Source organism: Tachyglossus aculeatus, chromosome 1, assembly GCF_015852505.1.
Source record: "Tachyglossus aculeatus isolate mTacAcu1 chromosome 1, mTacAcu1.pri, whole genome shotgun sequence".
NCBI classification, from domain to species: Eukaryota; Metazoa; Chordata; class Mammalia; order Monotremata; family Tachyglossidae; genus Tachyglossus; species Tachyglossus aculeatus.
In genome coordinates this window covers 91,532,802-91,559,282 of record NC_052066.1, presented here as the reverse complement: position 1 = coordinate 91,559,282, position 26,481 = coordinate 91,532,802, and the positions used below count along the sequence as shown (strand labels likewise).

General features: G+C 43.0%; 1 non-coding gene across 1 annotated transcript; it reads right to left on the bottom strand.

Moving 5' to 3' along the window:
• Positions 1–16,416: 16,416 nt before the first annotated feature.
• On the bottom strand, positions 16,417–16,560 carry LOC119935420. The gene has a single exon (XR_005453308.1). It is a non-coding gene; the product is annotated as a small nucleolar RNA SNORA7 (small nucleolar RNA).
• Positions 16,561–26,481: the final 9,921 nt, after the last annotated feature.

Below are 26,481 nucleotides of genomic sequence, written 5' to 3'. Positions count from 1 at the left end.
TCACTTAACTTCTCTGGGCCTCAGTTCCCTCATCTGCAAAATGAGGATTAAGACTGTGAGCCCCCCGTGGACAACCTGGTCACCTTGTAACCTCCCCAGTGCTTAGAACAGTGCTTTGCACATAGTAAATACTTAATAAATGCCATTATTATTATTATTACCTGCATAGAAAAATGATACTGCTCTGATTTCAAAACTTCTCTTCTTTCATTAGAGCTTCTAAGCCTCTGATCTTGGCAGGTGTTTACCTGAGTGAACCTGCCTCCCTGCTGCTTGCCTTCAGAGTCCGAGGAAAGGAAAATGAGCAAAGGAAAGGAAAATGAGAGTCTGTTCACTGGTGGTTTGTGGGTCTTTTGGTTGCCTGTCTGTTTTCCTTGTTTCCTCTCATTCACCGAAATGGGCTGACGACATCTGTCCTGACAGCCTGACTTAGTGGAGATTTTCCTAGACTGTGAGGGAAGGATATGGGTGTCAATCACAATGAATGCTAATTGCCTGGCAGGGTTCGATGCTACTCTTCTGCCAAAGGAAGTCTCCATTATTTCTAGCAAACTGCAAACAAGCCCCCTGAGTCATAAATGAAAAGAAAGTTGTTGTTTCTCGTTTATTTGAACCACACCAACACTATATTAAGCAGTTGTTAGCTCAAATGACCAAATTTGCACCAGTAGAAGTACATGGCAGTTGACATTTAAGTAAAAATAAAGAACTGGGGAAAAAATGAAATGTCAAGTATTAATTAAAAAGTCAAAAGATTCACTGACTAACTCTTGAAAGCAAAAGAAATACCCATATGAAAGCTAACCGAAATTTACAAGAATTTGGTTGGATAAGATTAACTTACTAATGATCTGGAACATTGCAATGCATAAACAAATGCTATCCTCTCATAGCATTGTCTGGACAATCTCAATATTTTTTTCTTTATTGCTCTTAAGAAATTGGAGTTCGGTCAAATTTGAGTCAATCATTTTGGAAACAAAGCTATAGATCTTTGTAACATAAATTGTTTTGTGGATGTTATGGGGTATAAAACAAGCATGTGAGTTTGACACTTAGTGTTATTTAAGCATTGCATTTCCCTGAAGGTAAGGGCTTTACATAGTGCATAGAGTATAGGGCTGGAAGTCAGAAAGCCATGGGTTCTAATCCTGGCTCTGCCACTTGTCTGCTGAGTGACTTCACTTCTCTGGGCCTCAGTTACCTCATCTGTAAAATGGGGATTGAGACTGTGAGGCCCACGTGGGACAGGGACTGTGTCTAACCCAATTTGCTTGTATCCACCCCTCTGCTTATTACAGTGTCTGGCACATAGCGAGCACTTACCAAATACCACATTTATTAGTATTATTATTACTAGCTTGACCTCTTAAGTAATATAAATATGATTGTCTTCCCTATTGGGAAGCAGTGTGGCTTGGTGGATAGCACCCAGCCCTGAGAGTCAGAAGGTCTTGGGTTCTAATCCTGACTCCACCACATGTCTGATGTGTGACCTTGGGCAAGTCACTTCGCTTCTCTGTGCCTCACTTACCTCATCCGTAAAATGGCGATTGAGAGTGTGAGCCCCAGTATGGAACAGGGACTGTGTCCAACCTGATTAACTTGTACCTCCTTGAACAAGTACCATTATTAATATTATTTTTTTTGCCATTAGGTTTCCCTGGAGATAGGTAGCTGATCTCTTGAGTAGTACAAATTTGATTGTCCTCCCTAATGGAAGACATCACTGTTGGTGAAGTTCACCTATAAGTGTGCGTATGGCTGAAAAGGGCAATGTGGGAGCTACATTCCTGGCCAGGTTGGTCCCGTAAAAAAAGTTGTCCCTTGTGGTGTCATACATAGCATGGTGTAGTGGATAGAATGTGGTCCTGGGAGTCAGAAGGTCATGGGTTGTAATCCCACCTCTGTCACATCTGCTGTGTGACCTTGGGCAAGTCACTTCACTTCTCTGGGCCTCAGTTACCTCATTTGTACAATGGGGATTGAGACTGTGTGCCCCACGTGGGACAGGGACTGTTGTCCAACCTAATTTGCCTATATGCACCCCAGTGCTTAGTACAGTGCTTGCCATATAGTGCTTAATAAACACCGTTATTATTATTATCTTTAGTGTTTGTAACACCTGATGTTGTTTCCTCATTTACCTCTATGTCTCTTTTCCCATGAAGCTTTGGCTCAAAGAGAGCCACTCCCTTCTTGAAGGCAGTGTGCCATGGTGGTCTGTCTTCTGCCGTGGATTTGCAGTTTACTGGAATTCAGCATCACCTGAGGCTTTGCTTTATGTTGCCCTTAAAGCGCTCCCTCGGCGCTCCTTGCTTCAGTTTCCCAGTTTCAGCTTTCCATTCAGCAGCTGTTTGGACGACATGTTGTCTGTCATTCTCCTCACATGTCCCATTCAGCGCTGCTGGATAGTTGGGGAATAGTAGTAGCAACAGCATTTCCGAAGCGCTTACTGTGTGCAGAGAATGAGACATGGTCCTTGGCCCCTTCAGGGGCTCACAGTAGAAAAGATCAATTCATATAAATACAAAAACAATGCCACAAAGTTCAGAGTCCAACAAGTCCAGTGGCAAAGGGAAACTGAAGGGCCCTCAAGGTGCTACCACCCAAGTCATCAAGAGTCCAATCTTGAAGTCCAATCTTGAGTCCAATCTTTAAAGTAGTCACCTTGCCCCATTCTGCATTACCTTACTGCTTTCCTTCTACAGCTCAGCCCACACATTTCACTCCTCTAATGCCAACCTACTCACTGTACCTCAGTGTTATCAATCCTACCGATAGCTTCTCATCCATATCCCCCTTTTAGACTGTGAGCTCCCTCTTTTAGACTGTGAGCCCACTGTTGGGTAGGGACTGTCTCTATATGTTGCCAACTTGTACTTCCCAAGCGCTTAGTACAGTGCTCTGCACACAGTAAGCGCTCAATAAATATGATTGATTGATTGATATCATGCCTCTGACCTGGAATGCCCTCCCTCTTCATATCTATCTTATAGATGATCACTCTCCTCACCTTCAACGGCTTATTGAAGGCACATCTCCTCCAAGAGGCTTTCCCTGATTAAGCCCGCATTTCCTCTTCTCCCACTCTCTGCTACACCCCACTCCCACTTGGATTTGCACCCTTTATTCACCATTCCTTCGGCACTTACGGCTATATCCATAATTTATTTATATTAACGTCTGTCTCCCCCTCTAAACTGTAAGCTCAGCAAGGGCAGGGAACATGTCCACCAATTCTGTTATGTTGTACTCTCCCAAGTGCTTAGTTCTGTGCTGTATACACAGTAAACACTCAATAAATATGCCTGATTGATTGATTAAAGTCTCTTCAAAGCCTGGGATTCTACCTTGATCAAGGTGATTACAGTTTGACACATAAATGGCTTGATGATCACTAGAGGGCAGAGCTAGGTTGTTTTGGAGCATGTCTGCAAGCTGGAACTTTCATCTTTTTCTATTTACCCTGATGACTGCTGATTTCAGTGAATTAGGAAACAAAATATGTTATTGCAGTTGGCCTCTAAGACAACAGTCTGTCAACAACTTAGTCCTGTCTGTCCAGGATATCTGCACTACCTTCTCTTTTCCATCTGATCAGAGAGCCCGTTGTTGGGTAGGGACCGTCTCTCTATGTTGCCAACTTGTACTTCCCAAGCGCTTAGTATAGTGCTCTGCACACAGTCAGCGCTCAATAAATACGATTGAATGAATGAAGGAATCATCCCATCGCATTGCACTGTGACTTGTGACAACATCGTCTGTGGATTTGAACTATTTCATCACTAAGATCATGGGAAAGTTAGTTTTGTTTACTCATGATAACTCCCACCCAATAAGCAGGCAGATTTTTCTGGCTGATCTCTTTGTTTCTTGGCTTTTCACATCAATTTGGTTCTCGATTACCAGGTTTGTCAGCTTTGAAACTTAGCTTCAGGATTTTAACATTGTGCTCTTCTTGACCTCTGACATTCTCACTATGAAAAGATCCTTTTAGAGCTCTTTCAATTTAAATGTTCATATGTGTGTGTATGTAATATATATAGATAGATATATAAACAGATATACATATAGATTTATTTTCCTATTGAAGATACTTTGCAGTGAGGGTTTCTTTTCTATGAAGTTTCTTTTCTCAGTGTACATAGAACATAAACTTATGGAAATATGAAATTGTTATATTTACGTAGCTCCCAAACCAAACAGTGGGTCGTTTAGTGAAACAGCATGGCTTAGTGGAAACAGCACGGGTTTGGGAGTCAGAAGATGTGGGTTCTAATCCTGGCTCTGCCACCTGTCTGCTGCATGACCTTGGGCAAGTCACGTAAGTTCTCTGTGCCTCATTTATCTCATCTGTAAAATAGGGACTGAGACTGTGAGCCCCACATGGGAACAGAGACTGTGTCCAACCTGATTTGCTTGTATCCACCTCAGCACTTAGTATAGGGCCAGGCACAGAGTAAACACTTAACAAATACCATAATTATTATAGAAAATTATGGCATTTGTAAAGCACTTACTATGTGCCAGGCACTGTACTAAGCATTGGGGTAGACACGAGCAAATAGGGTTGTACACAGTTCTTGTTCCCATATGGGACTTACATCTCAAGGCCCATTTTACAGATAAGGTAACTGAGGCCAAGAGAAGTGAAGTGACTTGCCCAAGGTCACACAGCAGACAAGTGGAAGGGCCAGGATTAGAACCCATGAACTTCTGAATCCCAGGCTCATGCTCTATCCACTATGCCATACTGCTTCTCACTATATCATACTGCTTCTCACTATGCCATGCTGCTTCTCATAATTGTGATATTTGTTAAGCACTTTCATTCATTCATTCAATAGTATTTACTGAGCACTTACTGTGTGCAGGGCTCTGTACTAAGCGCTGGGGTGGATAAAGGCAAATCAGGTTTTCATTTCATTCATTTTCATTCATTCAATCATATTTATTGAGCGCTTACTGTGTGCAGAGCACTGTACTAAGCGCTTGGGAAGTACAAGTTGGCAACATATAGAGATGGCCCCTACCCAACAGTGGGCTCACAGTCTAGAAGGGGGAAACAGAGAACAAAACAAAACATATTAACAAAATAAAATAAGTAGAATAAATATGTACAAGTAAACTAGAGTAATAAATACGTACAAACATACAGGTTTGACATGATCCCTTGTCTCACATGGGGCTCACAGTTTCAATTCCTATTTCACAGATGAGGTAACTGAGGCACAAAGAAGTTAAGTGACCTGCCCAAGGTCACACAGCAGACAAGTGGCAGAGCTCATTAGAACTCATGATCTCCTGACTCCGAGGCCCATGCTGTATCCACTATCTGCCATGCTGCTTGTCCATCTACCCCAGCACTTAGAGCAGTGCTTGGCACATAGGAAGCACGTAACAAAAACTATAATTATTATAACTATTAAGATGGATATTTAAGAAATAGTTATGAAGAAGGCCTCTCTCTCACCAGCCCCCTCTCCTGCCAGCTCCCTCACTTCCCCAGGAGTGTAAGTTCTTTGTAGGCACAGTACGTGTCAACCCACTCTGTTATACTGGACTCTCCCAAGCGCTTAGTACAATGGTCTGTACACAGGAAACTCTCAATAATATAATTGAATGTATGAATGAACTTCAAAATTTATCCTACCACCTTTTAGCTTAAAGCTCTGTGTTGCACAGTAAGAGCTCAGTAAATTAAATTGAATTAATTAATGAGTGAATGAACTTCAAAGTCTATCCTAGCACCTATTACCTTGAAGCTCTCTGTTGCAGAAGCTCACTGTGGGCAGGGAATCTGTCTGTTTATTATTGTACTGTATTCTCCTAAACACTTAATAGAGTGCTCTGCACACAGTAAGTGCTCAATAAATATGATTGAATGAATGAGACTTGAAAGCCCAACAGTTGGGCCCTTCTCAAACTACGATGCTGTGGTTAGCGTTGACTTCAACAAGAGGAGGCATTAGAAGTAAAGAATTTGTGGATGTGTCATGTGTGGGGGTGAGAGAGTTAATGCCTGAGTAAAATTACTTTTTTCACTGAAGCACTAGTTTTTGTGGAGGGAGGTGTTGGAGGGTGTGTGTTTGTGTTTTCTTCCAGAGGAAAGGGCAATGAATTTAAATCATTGGAAAAACCAGTGGAAAAACCGTAGAGCCTGGAAGCCAGAGGACCTGGGTTCTAATCCCAGCTCCATCATTTGCCTGCTGTGCGACCCTGGGCAAGTCACTTAATTTCTCCATGCCTCATCTGTAAAATGGGGATTCAATACCTGTTCTCTCTCCTACTTAGACTGGGAGACCCCTTATCAATCAGGAACAGTGTATGACCTGATTAATTTGTATCTACCCCAGTACTTAGAACAGTCCTCGACACTTCGTAAGTTCTTAACAGATGTCATTATTATTACTTTTATTATCAGTATTGTTATTATTATCTGCATTCACTTGGTTTCAGAATAACAGGGTATGCCCTTTGTGAAAGTCAATCAATCATGTTTATTGAGCACTTACTATGTGCAAAACACTGTGCTAAGAGCTTGAGAAAGTACAATATAACAGAGTCAGTAGACATGTTTCCTGCTCACAAGGGAGTTACAGTCTGGAGGGGGAGACAGACGTTATTCTAAATAAATCCATTCATTCATTCAGTTGTATTTATTGAGCACTTACTGTGTGCAGAGCACTGTACTAAGCGCTTGGGAAGTACAAGTTGGCAACATATAGAGACGATCCCTACCCAACAACAGGCTCACAGTCTAGAAGCAGCGTGGCTCAGTGGAAAGAGCCTGGGCTTTGGAGTCAGAGGTCAGGGGCTCAAATCCCTGCTCTGCCAATTGTCAGCTGTGTGACTTTGGGCAAGTCACTTCACTTCTCTGTGCCTCAGTTCCCTCATCTGTAAAATGTGGATTAAGACTGTGAGCCCCCCCGTGGGACAACCTGATCACCTTGTATTCCCCCAGTGCTTAGAACAGTGCTTTGCACATAGTAAGCGCTTAACAAATACCATTATTATTATTATTATTATTATTATTAGAAGGAGACAGACAACAAAACATGTGGACAGGTGACAAGTCATCAGAATAAATAGAAGTAAAGCTAGATGCACATCATTAACAAAATAAATAGAATAGTATGAATTACAGACACATACATAAGAGCTGTGGGGCTGAGGGTGGGGTGAATAAATGATGCAAATCCTAGTGCAAGAGTGACACAGAAGTGGGAAAAGAAGAGAGAAATCTTGGTTGGGGAAGGCCCCTTGGAGGAGATGTGCTTTTAAGAAGACTTTGAAGGTGGGGAGAGTGATGGTCTGTCAGATATGAAGTGGGAGAAAGTTCCCAGCGGGAGACAAGATGTGGGTGAGGGGTCAGTGGTAAGATAGATGAGGTTGAGGTACAGTGAGTAGGTGGCATTAGAGGAGCAAAGTGCGCTGGCCAGGTCATACTAGACAATCAGGGCGTTAAGGTAGGAGAGTGTAAAGTGATTGAGCAAAAGAGAACTTAGATTCCATATCTTTTAAAAAAGCTTCCATCAATGGTATTTACTGAGTAGCTACTGCACGTCAAGCACTGTACTAAGAACTTGGGAGAGTACTGTGCAACGGAGTAGGTATACAGATCACCTGTCCCTTTCCTCAAGGACCTTACATTCTAGCAGGGGAAACAAAACACTGAAATAGTTGCCAGCTTGGAAGAAAGAGAAATAGGGGGGTATGAATGTGAGTTCTTCCTTAAGCAATAAGATCTATAAAATACATACATAAGTGCTATGGGATATTGCGAGTTCTTAAGGTAACACAGAAGAAGCCAAATTCAATAATGGAGTTGTTGTTTCTGGAGTTGATTGAGTTAATAATAAGAAAAATCTGAACAATAGAAGAACAACAGATAACTTAGCTCCAAAGTTGTTGATGGAAATAAGCCGAGAGACAAGCTCTATTTAGAGAACTGGAAATATCTGAGGTGTAAATACTTAAGTGGATGGACCCTAGAAATATGGTATTCCACCTAATGGCACACTGACTCCATCTTAGGTTGCATTGCGTTAAATCCTGATAATTACGAGTGATGGTAGCCATGGACAGAAGTTTCTACCTGAGCAACACAAAATTCACATCCAAAACAGAACTTGGTGACTTCCCACCCAAACCCTGTCCTCCTCCTGTCTTTCCCATCACTGTAGACAATACCACTATCCTCCCTATCTCACAATCTCCTAACCATGGTGTTGTCCTCAATTCATCTCTCTCATTCCACTTGCATAGTCAATATGTCTCCAGATCCCACCATTCAACCTTCACAGCACTGCCCTCTAGCACCAGCTGGCTCACTGTGCCCTGATCTTGTCTATTTTGCCGTCGAGCCTTTATCCACATCCTCCACCGAGCCTGGAGCTTCCTCCCCCTCCGTATTTGTCAGTCCACCATTTTCCCCACCTTCAAAGCCTTATTAAGGTCACTTCTCATCCAAGAGGCCTTCCCCAGTTAAGCCCTGGTCTAAACATTTGGTTATGTGATCTTTGGGAATTTGATATTCACCCCCACCCTCAACCCCACAACACTTAACTACATATCTTTGAATTATATATATTATATACTCAGGAGACCTGGGTTCCAGTGTCGGCTCTGTCACTTGTCTATTGTGTGACCTTGCTCTGTGTTTCAGTTTCCTCATCTGCAAACCAGGAATGAAAGAATTATCCTGTCTCCCTCTTAGATTGTGAGCTCCAGGTTGGGCAGGGACTCTTTGATCACATTGTGCTCTACCTAACCTACTGCTTAGGATAGGGCTTGGCACACAATTATGGTACTTGTTAAGCACTTACCAAGCACTGTTCTTAGAACTGGGATAGATACGAATAATCAGGTTGGACTGAGCCCTTGTCTCACATGGGGATCACAGTCTAAATTTGAGGGAAGAGGATTTAGTCCCCATTTTACAGAAGAGGTAACTAAGGCAGAGGAGATAAGTGACTTGCCCAGGGTCACACAGCAGACATGTTGCAGCACCAGGATTAGAACACCTGTCCTCTGACTCCTGAGCATGTGCTTTTTCCCCTAGGCCACACTGCTTCACATAGTACGAGCTTAACACATATAAATATTATTATTATGGATCCATCCAGGAGTAACTATGACAAAGCACTAACATTAGTTTCTCCTATACTGACACCCTATTGGGCAAGATCTCTTTCTTTTACCATTTTTTTTTTTAAGATGCCAATCTGGAGATGTAAAAACATTTTAACCTGCTATTAAGTTTGTCCTATCAGGACCCATCTATCCAATGACTGTTCTCTCAGTCCAGGAGATTATCTACGATAAAATGTTTCTTTCCAGGGGAAAAACACCCCAATTCCATTCCTGAGAAAAGGACCTGTAAGTTCGTTGCTGGCAGGGAATGTGGTTTTTTTAATTGATATATTATACTCTCCCAAGTGCTTAGTACAGTGCTCTGCAGACAATATGATTGAATGAATAAATGTATCTCTCCTGCAACTCCCCTTGTCCATGCAATGATCTCCTGCTCAGCCCAGCTCAGCCTTTGCCTCCAAGTACCTTTGGGAAGGAGAAAGGTTGATGGAAGAAGGGACCACCTCCATTCAGTCAGTCAGTCAATCATATTTACTGACCACTTATTGTGTGCAGCACACTGTACTAAGCACTTGGGAGAATAAACAAGATAACAGATTCAGTCCCTGCTCACAAAGAGCTTACAGTCTTGAGTGGAAGACGGACATTAGTATAAATAAATGATAGATATGTACATAAGTTCTGTGGGGCCGGGAGGGGCAATGAATAAAGACAGCAAGTCAGGGTGATATAGAAGGGAGTGGGAGAAGAGGAAAGGCGGGTTTAGTCATGCAGCCTGCCCCACCTCACCCCTCTAGATGAAGGGAAGCCCCCATTTCCTGAGATGGTTGCTATTGCATGAACGGGCCGGCCCAGGGTCCCCACCCTGGGCTCTCAGCTACTGCTCCATGGATGTCCCAACCCTCAGCAATGGCAGCCGTGGGAGCCTGCAGAAACGGGGATGAGGTGTGATGCTGGGAATGAAGGACAGGGATGGGATAAGGGGCTGTTGAGGGGGCTGCCCAAGGGATTCATTCATTCATTCAATCGTATTTATTGTGCACTTACTGTGTGCAGAGCACTGTACTAAGCACTTGGGAAGTACAAGTTGGTGACATATAGAGATGGTCCCTACCCAATAGTGGGCTCACAGTCTAGAAGGGGGAGGCAGACAACAAAACAACACGTATTAACAAAATAAAATAAATAGAATAGTAAATATGAGGAGGAGTTGGATGGGAGTGAGCTGAAGGAGGCTGGCTTGGGGGCAAATAAGGGTGGGTGCTGAGAGAGGGGTCAGGGATGGATTGATCAGAGGGAGGGAAATGAGAGGACATGACGAGGTCAGGGCATTTCAGGAAGAGAGAGTGTAGCATTAGCAGTGTAATCTGGAGTATTCATTCCCATGGCTTCAACTATCATCTCTTCATGGATGATTCCCAAATCTCCCTCCCCAGCCCTGCCCTCTCTCCTGTGCAGTCTCACATTTCCTCCTAGTTTCAGGATGTCTCTACATTGGATGCTTCGCCAACACCTCAAACTTAACATGTGTAAAACAGAATACTTCATCTTTCCACCCATCACTAGAAATCATCACCATCCTCCCTGCCTCACAAGCCTGTAACCCTTGACATTACCCTCAACTAATCTCTCTCTGTCAACCCACACATTCGATCTGTCACCAAATCCTTTCAGTTCCACCTTCACAAGATCTCGAGGATCCACCCCTTCCTCCTCATCCAAACTGCTACTGCACTGATCCAAGAACTTCTTATTTCCTGCTTAGTACAGCAGGAACAAATACCATTATTATTATTAATAATAATAATAATAATATTCCCACCTTTACTATCCTGTCTCTTGTCATTCCCCTTTTTGATCCATACTTCACTTAGCTGCCTGGACCATTTTTCAAAAAAAATCTTCCCACTTATCAAAAACCTCCAATTGTTTCCCATCCACCTCTGCACCAAACAAAAATTCCTTACCATCAGCTTTCAGGCATTCAATCAGCTTCCTCCCTCCTACCTGTACTCACTGACCTCTTACTACATACCCCAACCCACTCTTGTTTACTGCACTGCCAACCCTGGCCCATAACCTACCTCTGGTCTGGAACTTTCTTCCCCGTTACATCTGATAGACTACCACTCTTCCCACCTTCAAACGCTTCAGAAATCACATGTCCTCTAAGGAGCTTTCCCTGACTAAGCTCTCATCAGTGCTTAGAACAGTGCTTTGCACATAGTAAGCGCTTAATAAATGCCATTATTATTATTATTATTATTTCCCCTACTACTCTCCCTTCTGCTATCACCTATGCCCTTGGATCTATACTTAAGCAATTGATAATCAGCCCAACCTCAGCCCCACAGTACTTAAGTACAGATCCTTACTCAACCATTTCCTCTACCTATAATTCATTTTAATTTCTGTCTCCTTTTCTAGACTGTGAACTGCTTGTGTCTACCACCTCTATCACAGAGTACTTTCCCAAGCTCTTAGTACAGACTAAACACTCAAAAAAAATACCATTCATTGATTGATTTTGGCTTAAAGGGGTTACATGACACAGGTACAGCCAAGAATCGATTCATCAAAGTCATTCCTTTGGGAATACAAGGGAAGATTTCTCCTTTCTTTGCCAGTGAATTTTGTAAATGAGTTATTTAGTTGCTTAATAACAATGTTGAGAGATGAATTTCATCGAGTTCACAGTTCTTTGTTTCCAAATTTTCTTTTTCCACCATGAGACTCTGCAGATGGTGTTGTAATTACTATATGTGTTTTAATTGTGCTGCTTGTGGGCAATGTCTTGCCAAAAATAGTTTTCCTTCCCATATCTAATGGGTAAAAATAGGAACAGTCATCTTTTGTCTGAGGCTGAGCTATGGGGTCTTGTCCAGCTTTTAAAAATGGAACCATTCAGTTCTTATGGGGATGGGTTACCCTTTTTTATGGTATTTGTTAAGTGCTTACTATGTGGCAAGCGTTGTTCTATGTGCTGCGGTAAATACAAATTAATCATTTGGAAATACATGGGGCTTGCAGTCCAAGTAGGAAGGACAAGAGGTATTGAATCCCCATTTTGCTGTAGAGGAAACTGAGGTACAGAGAATTTAAGTGACTTGCCCAAGGTCACGTGGTGGAGCCAGGATAAAAACCCAGCTTCTCTGGCACCCTGGCCTGTGATTTATCCACTAGGCCAAGCTGCTTCCCTCAATGGAACCATTCAGTTCTTACATGGATTGGTTACTCTGGATGCCAATGAGTGCTGGAAATTGCAAAAGAGTAATGGTAATAATAATATTCATATTTGTTAAGTGCTTACCCTGTTCCAAGTAGGAGAAGCATGTGTTTTAAGACACTTGGTATGGAGAGTAGGATTTAATCCCCATTTTACAGACAGGGTAATTTAGACACAAAGAAGTGACTTGCCCAAGGTCACACAGCAGTCATGTGGCAGAGTTGAGATTAATGCCCAGGTCCTCTGACTCCAAGGCCCGTGCTCTTTCCATTAGGCCACACTGCTTCCCACTTGGCCATGCTATATTGTGGGAGCTTACAGTTAAAGAAAGTTTTCTGTCCTTTTGTCTGACCGGCCTCCCTGGGGGTCATCTAGACAATCCACAGTCTCTACACCCGATGACCTTTTCCCGAGCCTGAGGAGAGCTGAGGAAGCAGCATGGCTTAATGGTTAGAGCACAGGCCTGGGAGACAGAAGAACTTGAGTTCTAATTCTGCCTCTGCCGCATGTCTGCTGGGTGACCTTGGGCAAGTTACTTTATTTCACTGGGCCTCAGTTACCTCATCTGCAAAAATAAGGATTGAGAGTGTGAGCCTCATGTGGGACAGGAACTGTGTCTAACCTGATTGACTTGTGTCTATTCCAGCACTTAGAACAGTGCTTGGCACATAGTAAACACATAACAGGTGCCAGAATTGTTATTATGTTTATTAGTACTGTCAATAAATGTTCTTCATAAAGGAGGCTAGATACGTAGCAGAAAGTTGTCTGGTGTTGTTGTATTTTCGTTCACATTTTCTGATCATAGTTATTCTCCATTCTGAATTAAGTTCAGAATATTTAAAGATGGTAGAAAGATTTTGAGATTTCTCTGTTTCTGAGAGCAAAAGGAATGAACACGTTGAAAATGTTTGCTGTTTATCCCTTAGTATGAATTTTACTTGCACTGTCTTCCCCATATTTTTCAAGTGAGTAGCTGTATGGATTTTGATGCTACCTCTTTGATTTCACCACGTTTGGGTTAGGAATGCTCCCAAGCTTGGGAACTCATTGGTGAAAGAGCAGAGTTGCCAGTCAGTCAGTGGTATTTATTGAGCGCTTACTATGTACAGACCACTGTACTAAGCACTTGGGGGAGTGCAATATAACAGACAGGTTCCCTGCCCACAATGAGTTTATAGTGTAGACATCTTGGACTAGATCTAGAACCAGAGCTAGTCTAGATCTAGACTAGACTTTGCTGCCATACCAATTCTTACAGATTCCATTCAAGAGCTTTACCAACTTAGATCCATGTCAACTCAGTTTTATAAAGGTCAATTCTCTCTTCATTCCAAAAGTCATCCTAATTGTCATGAGCATTTATTAAGCACATAAGGTGAAAATGAAATTAAGTGCTGGGAGAGTATAAAGATGAAATAACAAGGATGGTATTTGTTAAGCACTTACTATGTGCCAAGCACCGTTCTAAGTGCTGTGCACTGTGGACCCTGGCTATAGACACAGTTCCTGCCCTTAGGGAACTTTCAATACTTAGTCTAACAGGGGAGACAAGAAGACATGGATTATTCATGCATAGAGGGGCCAGAAGGAAGAAGAAGGTTACAACAGGTAGGAGCCAAGTACTTTTGGATAAAATGGCTAAATGTCTAATCGATTGTGCAATTGCTGTACATAGATGCATAAGTACTGAGGATAAATATGTGCTAAAAGTGACTGTTTGATGAATTCAAGTTTGGGTTTGGGAATTAAGTGTGGATGGCATATTGGAGGAGATGAGATTTTGCCGCTCGTTATGTAATTACATTCGATGTTTGTAACCATTGACGGTCTTTTTATCCTCTTATCTTTTATCCTGTAGTCCATAGGAAGTTTTCGCTTGGAGAGGTCCATTCCTTTCCTGAATGGCCCATGCCATTCATTGTGGAAGGGTAATCAGATGGGTCCAGGCTATGCTGTCTCTTCCAACCTCCACCACCCACCTCTTTGCAGAATTCCACTCCATCTCCTCTTATTCCCAGGGTCTTTCAGCAGGAAAGTCCCTGGTTTAGGATGGAACTTCTGGCCCAGGGCCACACATCAGGAGAGATGAACCCAGCTAGACCTTCTCCCAGTCATATAGTTTCTGAACAGCGAAAGTAGTTTCCGATGAGCTTCTGTGTGTTAACCAACAGCTGGACAGCAGGGTGGAATCAAATGTAGGTCAGTGACTGGTTGTGGGGTGCTTGCAGTTCAGCCAGGATTCTTCTGTCACATCTGGCCAAGTTCCACACACAGGTGCAGAACAGCTCCCTCCCCGGTTCTGTTTGTTGATAAATTCAGACAGTTTTGGAACATACACTATTTAAATAACTCATACTTGGAGAAAAAAGTTCAGGTTTGGAAGTGTAGAAGGTTAGGGGGTAGCAGTTCATTGCTAGCCAGCTCAGAAAAATCACCACCATTAAAATGATGGGCTCAGTTGTACAAAAGACCACAGGGCCAGAAATTATTTTCTTTTATTTTGTTTTTTTTGGACTGAGAAGATACATAGCTCAGTGAATGGAACTGAAGAATGAAGGTCAGTAATGGCATTCTCCATTCTGTCACTGTCTCAATGTTTATGGAAAAGACTTTTTTTACATAAATTATTGATGTTTTTCCCAAATCTGCCTGGGACTAACCTCAGACCGAATGCCTAAATGACAGTGGTGGGGATTGAGTCCCATAGCATTAGCCTGGCTGCCCCAGAAACCCTGATGTCGCCATGGCCACCTGATTGGCTGGCAGTATGTCAAACTTTCCATTCATTCATTCATTCAATCATATTTATTGAGCACTTACTGTGTGTAAAGCACTGTACTAAGTGCTTGGGAAGTACAAGTCAGCAACATATAGAGACGGTCCCTACCCAACGGCGGGCTCACAGTCTAGAAGGGGGAGACAGACATCAAAACAAAACATGTGGACAGGAGTCAAGTCCTCAGAATAAATATAAATAAAGCTAGATGCACATCATTAGCAAAATAAATAGAATAGTAAATTTGTACAAGTAAAATAGAGTAATAAGTCTGTACAAACATATATGCAGTTGCTGTGGGGAGGGAAAGGAGGTAGGGTGGGGGGGATGGAGAGGAGGAGAGGAGAAAGGGGGCTCAGTCTGGGAAGGCCTCCTGGAGGAGGTGAGCTCTCAGTAGGGCTTTGAAGGGAGGAAGAGAGCTAGCTTGGCAGATGTGCGGAGGGAGGGCATTCCAGGCCAGGGGGAGGACATGGGCCAGGGGTCGATGGTGGGACAGGCGAGAATGAGGTACAGTGAGAAGGTTAGCAGCAGAAGGGCGGAGGGTGCGGGCTGGGCTGGAGAAGGAGAGAAGGGAGGTGAGGTAGGAGGAGGCGAGGTGAAGGAGAGCCTTGTAGCCGAGAGTGAGGAGTTTTTGCTTGATGCAGGTTGACTGGCAGCCATTGGAGATTTTTGAGGAGGGGAGTAACATGCCCAGAGCGTTTCTGCACAAAGATGATCCGGGCAGCAGCATGAAGTATAGACTGAAGTGGGGAGAGACAGGAAGATTCCCCTCGCCTTGGCAGAGGGCCAGTGGCGTCAGCACTGTTTTCAGAGTCCAGGGCTTAGAACAGTGCTTGGCACATAATGAGCACTTAACAAATACCATAATTAAATTAATAGTGAGATGAGGATGAAGCCACCAGAATCCCCAAGCACCAACCCAATAATGCTGACTCAGGGCTATTGAGATGATAGACATCAAGAAGCAATCTAAGCTCTAAGTTCTAGACTGTAAGCTCATTGTGATCAGGGAACATTGCTGTATTTTACTCTCCCAAGAGTTTAGTACAGTGCACTGCGCATAGTAAGCACTCAATAAATACGATTGTCTTGTCTTATGGTATCGAGTCATCCCTGACCCATAGCAACACTATGGACACATCTCTTCCAGAATGCCCCACCTCCATCTGCAATCATTCTGGGAGTGTAGCCATGGAGTTTTCTTGGTAAAAATAAGGAAGGGGTTTACCATTGTCTCCTTCCACGCAGTAAACCTGAGTCTCCACCCTTGATTCTATCACATTCCACTGCTGCCCTGCACAGGTGAGTTTTGACTTGTAGCAGATTGCCTTCCACTCGCTAGGCACTGCCCAAGCTAGGAATGGAATGGATACGCATATACCTCTACTTGACTCTCCCTCCAGTAGTGGAGACTGGTAGAGTACTGGAAACTCTCCAGGTGCAACCTTGAGAGGGGAAATACAATTCACTGACAAATCCCGTGGATCCCTTGCTTGTCTGTCTAAGCCCAAGGCAGCTTTGTCCAATCCTACCATAATGAATGGCAATCAAAAATACTACATTATAATCCCTTTTCCATAATCTTGAAAATAGGGGTCCCTTAGGCCAGGTAAGAAGCGGGTGGGATCTGTTACCTTTCTAATGAATATTTTCTTTTTATGCCATTTGTTAAGTGCTTACTATGTGCCAGGCACTGTACTAAGCACTGGGGTAGATACAACTAATCAGGTCGGACACATTCCCTGTCCCTCATGGGGCTCACAGTTTTAGTCCCAAATTTACAGATGAGGTAACTGAGTCACAGAGAAATGAAGCAACTTGCCCAAAGTCAAGTAGCAGAGGAAGCCAGGTCCTTCTGGCTCCCAGGCCTATGCTCTATACACTAGCCCACCCTGCTTCTCTAAGCACTTGGGAGACTACAATAGAGTTAATGGACATGATCCCTGCCCTCAAGGGGTTTACAATCTAGCTGAAATTTGGTGAGAAATCTGGAGAGTGTGGTCAGAACCTCAATCCAAACACTTGTGGGGGGTGAAAACAGTGACATGCCTCACAGCCGGAAAACCCATGGGGACAACTGTCCCCTCCACAACCACAGGGCATCTACCTATGTAAGTGGCTATGAGATAGAGCGTGGGCCTGAAAGTCAGAAGGTTCTGGGTTCTAATTCCCACTCCACCACTTTTCTGCTGTTGTGATCTTGGGCAAGTCACTTAACTTCTCAGCACTTCAGTTGCCTCATCTGTAAAATGAAGATTAAGACTGTGAGCCCCATATAGGACAGGGACTGTGTCCAATTTGATTAACTTGTATCAACCCCAGTGCTTAGACCAGTATTTGGCACAAAATAAGAGAAGCAGTGAAGCCGTGTGGCTCAGTGGAAAGAGCAAGGGCTTTGGAGTCAGAAGTCAAGGGTTCAAATCCCTGCTCTGCCAATTGTCAGCTGTGTGACTTTGGACAAATCACTTAACTTCTCTGTGCCTCAGTTACCTCATCTGTAAAATGGGGATTAAGACTGTGAGCCCCCCATGGGACAACCTGATCACCTTGTAACCTCCCCAGTGCTTAGAACAGTGCTTTGCACATAGTAAGTGTTTAATAAATGCCATCATCGTCATTACTATTATTATTATTATTATAAACATTTAACAAGTTTTTATTAAATGCCATTGAGTCATTTCCGATTCATGGTGACTTCATGGATATACTTTCTCCAGAATGTCCTGTCCTCTGCCATAATCCGCAACCTTTCTAATGGTTCTTCTGTTATCATTGTTATGGTCTCTATCCATGTAGCTGCCGGTCTCTTTCTTCCATGTTTTCCCTAGACTTTTCCTAGCATTCGTGTCTTCTTCAGAGAATTAGTCCTCCTGATTGTATGCCCAAAATATGCTAATCTAAGTCGAGTCATTTGGCCTTCCAAAGACCACTTGGGTTTAATTTATTCCAAAATCCCTTTGTTTTTCGGACACTCCATAGTATTCACAAAAGACTTAAAAGTACCATTATTATTATTTACCATCCAGTCTCAGGTTAAGAGTAACCTGAAATTGGATCATGTTGCACCAAAGAGCCCAAAATCAAAGATATCTCTGGTTCACAGGAACAAAGATTCCTGGGTTTGAAGGGACCTCTCAGACTATCTCTTCCTAATTCTAAGGCACATAGTTGCTTACCCTGTTCTGAAAGAGTGATACAGTAAGAAGTTCCCCAACCTCCTATGCTAACCTGTGGCAGGCTAATAATTATTATGGTATTTGTTAAGCACTTACTATGTGTCAAGCACTGGTCTAAGTCCTGGGGCATATATGAATTAACAGGTTGGACACAGTCCCTGTCCCACACAGGACTCACAGCCTAAGTAGGAAGAATATCAAATATTGAATCCCCACTTTGTCAGATGAGGAAAATGAGACACAGAGAAGTGAAGTGACTTCTCAAGGTCACTCAGCAGGCTGGTGGCAGAGCCAGGATTAGAACCCAGGACCTCTGATTCTGAAGCCCATGCTCTTTCTGACAGGCTACACTGCTTCTCCATCACAAGGAAGCTTTCCTTAGACTATGGAAGATAGAATTTAGACCATGAGCCCAGTGTGAGACGGGAACTGTGTCCAATCTGATTATCTAGAGCACAGTGTTTAGCAGATTTTAGTTTAGCCAATATCACAGTAATTATTATTAAGAGCGTTTCTGACTCCACAATGGTGAAACAAATGGACCCAGCTGTCACCTTTAGGTTAAGGAGTTTGGTAGGGAACTTTGCTTCCTATCCTCTGCACCAGAAACAGTGTTTGGTTTCGCATTTCATCCCCCTGCCTGTGTGTGAAACATTCTCACACTCCACCTCTGCACACGTCAGGCACTCAATAAGTAATGTTGACTGAGCCACATTGTCCCGCACATCAATTAAATAAATAATAAAAATGATAATGATGATGGTATTTGTTAAATGCATACTATGTGCCAAGCACTGCCTCTGGGGTAGATATAATGTCATCAGGTTGTCCCACATGGGGCTCACAGTCTTCATCCCCATTTTACAGATGAGGTAACTGAGGCCCCGAGAAGTGAAGTGACCTACCCAAAATCACACAACTGACAAGTGGTGGAGCTGGGATTAGCCCGTGCTCTTTCCTCTAAGCCACACTGCTTAAATAAATGAATGCTCTGGCCTTCGTTTGGATACTCCCTGGTCCTTCATCCTGACAGAAGACCCGGCAACATGCAGTAATTCTTGTGCTGGTCCATGGAAGAACTTCCTCTTGCTCCAGAGTGGAGATTCTGAGCAGACATTGGCTGCTGCTGTGTCAGGTATTGTCATTTACCTCGTGTGGCTATTACTCCTCTCTGCAGCATGTGTACAGTGGGTGGATACCTGAGTCTCCTCTAGATGCTCCCTCTAGACTGTAAGCTCATTGTGGGCAGGGAATGCGTCTGTTTATATGGGACTCTCCCAAGTGCTTAGTACAGTGCTCTGCACACAGTAAGCACTCAATAAATACAGATGAGTGAGTGCATATGGCTGTTGCACCTGACTGCTTGGGCAAGTGTTTCTGTTTCTCTTTGTAGCTGAATCTTTCAACCCACTTTTTGCTTCAGAAATCAATCAATCAATCGTATTTATTGAGCTGCATCTAGAGCACTGTCCTAAGCACTTGGGAGAGTACAATGTAATTGAGTTAGTAGACAGATTCCTTGCACAAAATGAGCTTACAGACTAGAAAGACAGACAGTAATATAAATAAATTGCAGATATGTACTCAAGTGCGGTGGGGCTGAGAGAGGGGTGAATAAAGAGTGCAAATCCAAGTGCAAGGACAATCCAGTAGGGAGTGGGAGAAGAGGAAATGAGGGCTTTAAATATCAACAAGATGTATTCGTTATTCAAAGATACTTTTCAAAATGGATGTTTTTTCTTCATCTTTGTTAGTAGCAGAACTAAGTGAAACAACTCTCTTAATGTTGATGCCTTTTCCCAAAGAACAACATTCTAATCACTCTCATTCCCAATTGATGTGTATTAAAAATGCCTATGATCCAACAAAAATTTCTTTTTCTTTTTCTTTTTTTTTTTTGGACTGGGTAGAGGGCTTGGGGATACTAAAAAGGAAACGTTTCAAAATGGTTGCTAGGTGGCGGATCTCAGTTTTGGAAAGAATTTACCAAATTGAATCTAGTAGAATAGCTTGGCTCCCAGCCCAGGTTTGTGTGTCAAAGCTTTATTCCACTACCAGTTTTTAAGTTAAAACCTGTGGTAAAATCAAGTTCAAATCTCACAGGTAATAAAAGCAAAGTATGTTTTCAGCCAGGTGCAAGGAAAGCTGGGTGAATACATAACCAGGTATCCATTGGCTTAATTTTCTTCAGCTGCTTTCTTAAGGTCAGTTTCAGAAAGACCTTATGTTTCAAAACTAACTTGAGTAGCAAAAAACTCTAGGTGTAAACCAGAATTAAGAACAGTTCCCCTCTCCCCAGTTTTCTGTCTCGCCCTTCTCCCTCCATTTGATTTCCAATCTGTGGTTTCCCTGCAAAGTAAAAATATTGTTATTTTTATCATTAGTTTCTTATACACACAGTAAAGTTTTCATCTACAAGTAGTAAGGGTCATTTAATAACTTGTTTGGTTAAACCAAGAGGAAGAAGCGTAAAACAGAAGATGAATCCATGCCATAGCTTTTCTAACTATGAAGTGGCACTGTGTGTCCAAATATGAGTTGTAAAATAGTTCTGCCCTGAACAGATTTTCTCATTGCCCGATTTGGGTATAACACATGGAAGAATTAGAGTAGCATTCTTCCCATAATATGAGCCCGTTCTGGGTATAACACAGTCCACATGTTGGCACAAGAAGATTTGGTAAAGAAAGGAAATTGAGCGCCTGCACCGTCTGTAGTTGAAGCATGATGTTGCTAAACCTCCCTCCTCTCTCAGCCTTTCCGCTCTGCACCACACAGTGCTTGTTTTTTCCTTGTGTTTTTGCGATTTTACAGTATTTAATCCAGTAAAACAGCAATGAGTGGTAAGGGTATAAAGTGGTCTTCTAGTGAGGAAGAAATAAACAATCATGTAAGAATTTATATTGAACAATGTCAGTCTCTTCAAGCCACCTACTCCCTTAATCATATCAATGATGACACTGACAGTTTTCCCTTACAGAGTTTTTTTTTTTTTAAAGAACATAACTCCTATGCTGTAGGAGAACTGAGAGAGTACACTTGTTTTAAATTGTTGGGATTAAGAAGTCAACCCACCAAATTGTTCTCTGTTTCTTATCAAAGAATTCTGTGTCTCTCTCAACTTGTTTCATCTTTTTCTTGGCAGGCAAGTAGAAGCAATTTGAATTGGTTAAATTTGACTCTTGGTCTGTGTGGTTCTCAATGGGAGGGAGAGTTACCACAAATTAGCATGTGTGCAAAATGTTGCCAATCTTTCAAACTGCTGGTATCCCTAGTTATCACTGTTGGCTTGGCTGTTCAGTATAAGCAGTTTCACTACAGACCAATTATAAGCTCTCTAGAAAAAAAAATATCTAATTGCAGGTGTATTATTCCTAGATGTGTATGTGAACAAATTGTTTGCCTACAAGTAAATTTATGAATACACAGGTTCTTTCCAGAGAAATCATTCAGCTAATTTGGCATTCATCCAGAAGACAGGCTCCTCAAGCATACACTATTAGATGAAATTAAAAGGTTATTTTTTTTCTAGTATTTACTAATACAGTACTTTCACAAGTGCTCATTTGCAACGTGTGAAAATTTCTGCTCAGGCAAGCTTTTTTTCCATTTTGACTAATTGTGTCAGATTATAAATCAAATTAAATTCAGATGAAAAACTAGATTACAAACCTTCTAAACGGATCTTCAGTTGGATCACCACAGGACAAAAATGACTCCGGTTTGAATGCAACTGGATAATTCACCATTTTTCTTCCAAACTGGAGGTCAGTAGGATGAAAAACTCGCATTTCTATTGGTGCAAGATTTCTACGCATTAGCAGAAAAAGAAAATGGTTGAACTTTGCAGCCTGTGAAAATCCTGACTAAAGGATTCTTCATTTTGTTTGAGGTCCCCAAATACACTGGAAACTATTGCTGGGATCCTAGAGTCTTTGAGGAAGAGAATAGAAAGTGGTTGGGTAAAATCATTTTGCAAGGATTCTTTTTCAAAATTCGAAGCACTAAGAAAGTAATTCTGAGTTTCAAGGCAACCATTTCGATGCAATTAAGAAAAAAATACGTGAACAATAGGTTTAACGAGAGTTTTTAATCTTCTGCCTCGAAGTGTTAATCACTGGTCTAGTTAATTGCCTTAATCCATTTGAAGAACCTTACAGTGTTGATGAATTTAAGGCGCTAACTACCCTATTAGAGTACTCAGATGCTGAAGGAAATTTAAGGAGGTTGTTGCTTTCCTTTTTCAGCCTGGCCTCTGCCGGAGGTGAAAGTCTGGAGATCCACTTCTGTCTGAAATGGCCTGCATCCCGGTTTAGTTCAACTTTTCCCCGGTTTTTTCTTCATCTGCCCTGACCTGACAGTGCAAGGACAGCAGCAAGCAGGTAGGTCGTCTCGTTCTTGGTTTCTCCTTCCATCAATCGTATTTATTAAGCGCTAAGGGTGTGGCGAGCACTGTACTGTGAATTTAAGAAAGTGCAGCCTAAGAGTTGGTACTCACATTCCCTGCCCACAGTGAGTTTACAGTCTCAGCCAGGTCTGTGCTCATCATCTTCAGCGAGCAGAGGTAGGAGCTGGAAGCAGGGACTGGAGCCTGCTGCCCTACGCCTGTTTTGGTGGGTAGAGCACGAGCCTCGGAGGCTGAAGGTCCTGGATTCTAATCCCAGGTCTGCCACTTGTCTGCTGTGTGATCTTGCATCTCTGCCCCTACTCTCTCTCCCTCCCTTCAGGCTCGTGTCTCCTCCTGCCTTCAGGACATCTCCATCTGGATGTCTGCCTGCCATCTAAAACTCAGTATGTCCATGACTGAACTCCTTATCTTCCCTCCCAAACCCTGCCCTCTCCCTGACTTTCCCGTCACCATAGACGGCACTACCATCCTTCCCGTCTCACAAGCCTGCAACCTTGGTGTCATCCTCGACTCTGCTCTCCCGTTCACCCCTCACATCCAATCTGTCACAAAAACCTTCCGGTCTCACCTCCGCAACATCATCATCATCATCATCATCAATCGTATTTATTGAGCGCTTACTATGTGCAGAGCAATGTACTAAGTGCTTGGGAAGTACAAATTGGGAACATATACAGTCCCTACCCAACAGTGGGCTCACAGTCTAAAAGGGGGAGACAGAGAACAAAACCAAAACCAAACATTACCAAGATCTGCCCTTTCCTCTCCATCCAAGCCGCTACCTTGCTGGTTCAATGTATCATCCTATCCCGACTGGATTACTGCATCAGCCTTTTCTCTGATCTCCCATCCTCCTGTCTCTCCCCACTTCAGTCTATACTTAACGCTACTGCCCGAATCATCTTTGTGCAGAAACGCTCTGGGCATGTTACTCCCCTCCTCAAAAATCTCCAGTGGCTGCCTGTCAACCTATGCATCAAGCAAAAACTCCTCAATCTCGGCTTCAAGGCTCTCTATCACCTCGCCCCCTCCTACCTCACCTCCCTTCTCTCCTTCTCCAGCCCAGCCCACACCCTCCGCTCCTCTGCCACTAACCTCCTCACTGTACCTCATTCTCAGCTGTCCCTCCATCGACCCCAGGCCCACGTCCTCCTCCTGGCCTGGAATGCCATCCCTCCACATATCCACCATGCTAGCTCTCTTCCTCCCTTCAAAGCCCTACTGAGAGCTCACCTCCTCCAAGAGGCCTTCCCAGCCTGAGCCCCCTTTTTTCCTCTCCTCCTCCCCATTCCCCCCACCCTACCTCCGTCCTCTCCCCACAGCACCTCTATATATGTTTGTTCAGATTTATTACTCTATTTTACTTGTGCATATTTACTATTCTATTTATTTTGTTAATGATATGCATTTAGCTTTAATTCTATTTATTCTGATGACTTGACATGTGTCCACATGTTTTGTTGTCTGTCTCCCCCTTCTAGACTGTGAGCCCGTTGTTGGGTAGGGACCGTCTCTATATGTCGCCAACTTGTACTTCCCAAGCGCTTAGTATAGTGCTCTACACACTAAAAGCACTCAATAAATATGATTGAATGAATGAATGAATGAATCTTAGATAAGTCACTTCACTTCTCTGGGCCTCAGTTCCCTCATCTGTAAAATGGGGATTGAGACTGTATGTCTCAAGTGGGACAGGGACAGTGTCCAACCCGATTTGCTTGTATCCACCCCAGCACTTAATACAGTGCCTGGTACATAGTAAGTGCTAAACAAATATCACAATTATTGTTATTATGACTATTATTGTTATTATTATTATTTCATTATGATCCCCGCCCCCTCCCAGGGAATCATCTAGGCAAACCAGGATGAGCAGGCAGGTTGGGTCTCTGTTGGGAGGCACTTAAGTTGGTTAAAAGTGTTCTCAAGGGCACACTCCATGGCTTTCCACCTGAATCTTCATTCATTCATTCAATCACATTTATTGAGGGTTTATTCATTCATTCAATCGTTTTTATTGAGAACTTACCATGTGCAGAGCACTGTACTAAGAGCTTGGAAAGTGCAAGTTGGCAACATGTAGAAACGGTCCCTACCCAACAGCAGGCTCACAGTCTAGAAGGCGAAGACAGGCAACAAAACAAAACATATTAACAAAATAAAATAAATAGAATAAATATGTACAAGTAAAGTAAATAGAGTAATAAATATGTACAAACATATATACATGTATACAGGTGCTGTGGGGAGGGGAAGGAGGTAAGGCAGGGGATGGGGAGGGGGAGGAGGGGGAGAGGAAGGAGGGAGCTCAGTCTAGGAGTTTGTGTACAGAGCATTGTACTAAGAACTTGGAAAGTACAATTCAGCAACAAAGACAATCCCTGTCCACAACGGGCTCATAGTCTAGAACTAGAACATCTTAAAATGTTCACTTTTTTTTTTTTTAAAAAAAAGGTATTTCATTCATTCAATCGAATTTATTGAGCACTTACTGTGTGCAGAGCACTGTACTAAGCGCTTGGAAAGTACAATTCGGCAACAGATAGAGACAATCCCTACCCAGCAGGTATTCAGTGAGTGTCTATTATTATGTCAAGCACTGTACTAAGCACTGGAGTAGATAGACGTTAATAAGGTTGGACATAGTCCCTGTCCCACCTGGGATTCACAGTCTTAATTCCATTTTACAGATAAGGTATCTGAGCCACAGAGAAATTTGACTTGCCCAAGGTTACAGAGCCGACAAAGGTCACCCAGCAGAGTCAGGTTTAGAACCCAGTTCCTTCTGACTTCCAGGGTGATATCGTCCTCCATGTACCCACGTAGGCAAGCTTGCTCTCAGGCCATCCCACAATTTTCCTTCTCTAAATTCCTCCTTCTGGTCTTCCAGCCATGCCAGTAGACAGGGAGGACTGTAATCTGCCCTTCTCTAGGGTGTAGGCTTGTTGTGGACAGGGAACGTGTCTGTTTATTGGTGCATTTTACACTCCCAAGCAGTTAGTACAGTGATGATGAAGATAATGGTATTTGAGAAGCAGCGTGGCTTAGTGGAAAGAGCCCGGGCTTGGGAGTCAGAGGTCGTGAGTTCTAATCCCGGATCCGACCCTTATCAACTGTGTGACTCTGGGCAAGTCACTTCACTTCTCTGGGCCTCAGTTACTTCATCCGTAAAATGGGGATGAAGACAGCAAGCCCCTCGTGGGACAACCAGATTACTGTGTATCTACCCCAGCGCTTTGAACTGTGGTTGTCACATAGTAAGCACTTAACAAATAATAATAATAGTGAATGATAATATTCATTCATTCATTCAATCACATTTATTGAGCACTTACTGTGTGCAGAGCACTGTATTAAGCACATGGAAAGTACAATTTGACAACAGAGAGACAATCCCTACCCTACAACAGGCTCTAATGGTATATAAGTGCTAAGTAAGTAAGCACTTAGCACATAGTAAGTGCTTAACAAATAATAATAATGAATAATAATAATAATGATGATGGTATTTGCTAAATACTCACTATGTGCCAGGCACTGTTCTGGGGGAGATACAAGGTCATCAGGCTGTCGCATATGGGGCTCACAGTCTTTGTCCCCATTTGACAGATGAGGGAACCGAGGCCCAGAGAAGTGAAGCGACTTGCCCAAAGTCACGCAGCAGACAAGTGGCAGAGCTCACGAAGTGTAACTCTCCAGCCTGGGCTCTTGCCCCTAAACCAGGCTGCTTTGGTGCCCTGCGCCCAGTGAGTGCCCATTAAGAAGGAAGGAAGGGAGGGAGGAAGGGGAAGAG